This window comes from Psammomys obesus, unplaced genomic scaffold (assembly GCF_907164565.1).
Source record: "Psammomys obesus unplaced genomic scaffold, mPsaObe1.curated_primary_1811, whole genome shotgun sequence".
NCBI classification, from domain to species: domain Eukaryota; kingdom Metazoa; phylum Chordata; class Mammalia; order Rodentia; family Muridae; genus Psammomys; species Psammomys obesus.
This window is the reverse complement of record NW_026585644.1, coordinates 47494139-47497782: the sequence shown is the minus strand read 5'-3', so window position 1 is coordinate 47497782 and position 3644 is coordinate 47494139. Positions and strand designations below refer to the sequence as shown.

General features: G+C 48.2%; 1 long non-coding RNA gene across 1 annotated transcript; it reads left to right on the top strand.

Moving 5' to 3' along the window:
- The first annotated feature begins 223 nt into the window (after positions 1-223).
- On the top strand, positions 224-3325 carry LOC129687965 (uncharacterized). The gene is made up of 2 exons (XR_008721851.1): positions 224-970; positions 2246-3325. It is a non-coding gene; the product is annotated as an uncharacterized LOC129687965 (long non-coding RNA).
- The last annotated feature ends 319 nt before the right edge of the window (positions 3326-3644 follow it).

Genomic DNA, 3644 nt, shown 5'->3' with positions numbered 1-3644 from the left:
CTGTCTCAAACAAAACAAAGAATAAGAAGGAAAAAGAAGAAAAGGAAAGAAGAAGAAGAAGAAGAAGAAGAAGAAGAAGAAGAAGAAGAAGAAGAAGAAGAAGAAGAAGAAGAAGAAAATAGATATAATTAAGTGACATTTATGGTCCCCAGAAGGGAGAGAGATCAGCAGGAGATGGTCAGAGAGGGCTCCCTGGAGGAGGCAAAGGCCAAGATGGACTAGCCTGAGCATTCCAGGACAAGCCCGCTGGCAGTAAGGACTCCCTGTGGAGTCAGGGTGAAGGTTCTAGTGTAATCTGTGCTGTACTCCAGGAGCTGCCTACAGAAGTTCCATGCCTTGTGTCTTCAGGAAGTCCAATCGGTATATAGGTGCTTTTCCCACAAAACGCCAAGGGGCCAGCCTGATGTAACCATCCACAGAGGAGATTCCTGGTAGTTCTGCCATCTCATCCCTCCCTCCAGATGCAGCAACAGGAGCCATTTGCCGCTCACCAGAGCTCTTGTGTCCCAGTGTTAGAGAGACACAGAGACTCAAGTTCATGTTCTTCTCCTCAGGAGGACTGGGGCTGAAGACAAGAGAAGTTGCTCGCCTCTGTAATACTGCACAGACGCTGTGAGGTGAAGCAAAGCAAAAATCACAACTTTGGCTTGCGGTATCATATATGTGTGCGTGTGTACATGGCACAGCACGTAAGTGACAGAGGGAACAACCTCAGGTGGACGCCTCCACTTCCACCTTGCTGCAGTCTCTTGTTCATTGCACACACCAGGCTAGCTGGCCTTCAGTCACGGGTGTGCTGCGGTATCGACCCCACCCCGAGATTCTTCTTCTCAAGACGGTAGAATGTCGACCTGGGAAAGGCTGGCATGTTTGCTTTCACGGGAATATTCCAGTGAGGAGAGATGTTCAGCTCCTCGGACCTGCCATGGCTTCTGCCCTTCAAGTTGGTTTCTATGGCTTGTGCTATGAGGTAGGTGGACATTATTGTTCTGCTCCCTTCCAGCCCTCCCCTGCTGCTGCTCAGGATATGGTGTCCTCATTGAGTTAGAGAAAGGGGCCCCCTTTCTGGGTGGGCAAATTAGGAAAGGCTGTGCTTTCCTCATGCAGACAGAGCCTCTCATCAGGATGAGTGGAATGTGCGGCTGGGTTCCAGGCCTCAGTCCAGTCCTGTCTGTGGTCAGGTCCCTCTGTGCAGAGCACAGGCCACATAATCACTCACAGCGGCCTGACTGCCAACCACTTGTTTCCTGGATGATTTGTCCTCTGTCTCAAAAGTGTCATTCAGAACGTAAAGTTTTGGTCTGGGTTTTTTTTTTTTTTTTTTTTTTTTGACACGGGGTCTTGTGTAGAGCTTGGCTTTGATCCTCCTGCTTCAGCCTCCTGATGGCCAAATTTCAGGCTTTAGAGCAGTGGCTCTCACCCTTCCTAATGCTGTAACCCTTTAACACAGTTCTTCATGCTGTGGTGACCCCCAACCTAAATTATTTCGTTACTGCTTCATAACTGTAATGTTACTGTGATGAGTCATGATGTCAAATGTGATATGCAGGATATCTGATAGGTGACCTCTGTGGGGTCACGACCCATAGGTTGAGGACCACGGCTCTAGAGGGTGCCTTCTCCTGAGCCGTGGCTCCCATGCCAGTGCTGGGATTGACCCCAAGGCCACACCCACGCTCCCTATGGCACCACTGAGCCCCATCCTCGTCTGACAGACACTCTTGAAAGGCCTCAAGGATACTCTCCCCTCCCCTGTGGGAACAAAACCAGTTGAGGAAGTACAATCAAGATCCTAGGGGTGAGTTGATAAGGTGGTGCCTGTAGGCCATGGTGACAGTGACATGGAATCACTGATGACCACAGGAGGGAAGGTGCTGTGAAAGGAGGCCTCACCAGTTCCTTTGACAGCCAGGCAGCCAGTCCTTACCAGAGGAGGAATCTCCCCTCGTGTGAGTCATTCTGGCTTTTCTGGGAGGAAGCCGGTTAGATAGGAGCAAGTCACGATTGTCTCCTATCAGAGGACATCATGTATGATATCTGCCTCTGTGACTGCAGAAGGTAGTGCAGGGCTTCCGTGTGACCCATTGTGGTGGAGCCCAGCGTCAGCACCAGGAACTCAGAGGGCATTTAAGGATGCGAGTCCGTAGCAAGGTACATCTGGGTTCAAATCTCAACTTTGTCCTTTTCTAGCTCCGTGGCCTGGATATATTAGCCTCTTATGGATTTTATTTACTTGTTCATTTAGGTTTTAAAAGACAGGTTCTCACCATGAAGCCTTGGCTGGCCTGGAACTCAATATGTTGACCAGGCTGGCCTTGAACTCAGAGAGAGTGCTGGAATTGTGTCATGCCTGGCTTCTTACAGACTTTACAACCTGTACATTATTCGTTGGCTCTCCTACCATCAAGAACCTAGTTCTGGGCCTGGAGAAATGGCTCGGTGGTCTGGAAGAAGACCCAAGTTTAATTCTCAGCAGCCATGTTGCACGGCTCACGACTGCCTGTAGCTCCAGCTCCAGGGGATCGGATGCCTTATTCTGGGATTTGTAGACACCCACATACAAGTGGTGCGTGCCACACCCACAACATGCATAGTTTAAAAAAAAAAGTGTATTCTCTCCTTTTTAACCTGGATGGGGATCTGGGTACACCGGAAGTTCCCCAAATGCAGCAAGTGACGCAGTGGCTTCTAATCTCAGCTGGAAAAAGCTTATGCAGCCTCCAGTGTCCATTAGGACAGTCACGCTGGAATTCTTCAGTTGCCGTGGGAAGAAGCCAGTACCCAGATTCTCCGAGAGACACCTGAGTAGCCACAGCCGCCCAGCCTGAGTTGCTTGTGCCATTTTTGTTGGAGCCTCCGATATGTGACTGAAAAAGCCCCGTACCTCTCCATGGTCCTGAAGGGCTGCAAACTGAAGACCCTGTGTGAGAACCACTATGCCAGCCCAGTTACCCAAATGCATACACAAAAGAGATGGTTGTCATTGCTAAGGGCATTGTTTATGGGTGGGTGTGTTAGGGCAGAGTTTGAAGCTGACTCAGACTCTTGTACCTGGAAGAAGACTGCTGCCATGACAAAACCTAATCATGGCTTTATGGCTGGGATGTGGGCAGATGTTCTCAGGGTTTTGAAGGTCTATTATTACTATTGAAAACTTGATGGTCTTCAAGGAGCCTGCTTGCAGGAGCTGAAAGGAAAGTGAGGGAAATATTGTTGGAAGTGGGGAGGGTGGTGGTAGGGGACATTCGTGAGATGGAAGAAGAAAGTTTAACAGAATTGTCACGTGAAGTGATTTGGGTCATAAAAAATGTACCTGAGGAATTAACGGTTTGGGCTAAGGAGATTTTGTTTTGACAGGGTTTTGCTGGCCTTGAACTCTTGACCTTGCTACCTCAGCCTCCTGGGGACTAAAGAGACTTTTGGAAGTGTCAGATTATTGAGTTGCATGTGACAAGGATAGAGAAAAATGAATTAAAAAGGAAACTAACTTTCAAATAAAATTTATACAAATTAGAACAGAGCCAAGGACTTGTGGGGTTTGAAAATGGATCATCTGTTTCTCATTTTCAGCCTCCACAAATGGAAAAATATACTCAAAATAGGAAAAGGCTCTGGGTCAAAAATAAAACCCAGAACTAAATGAT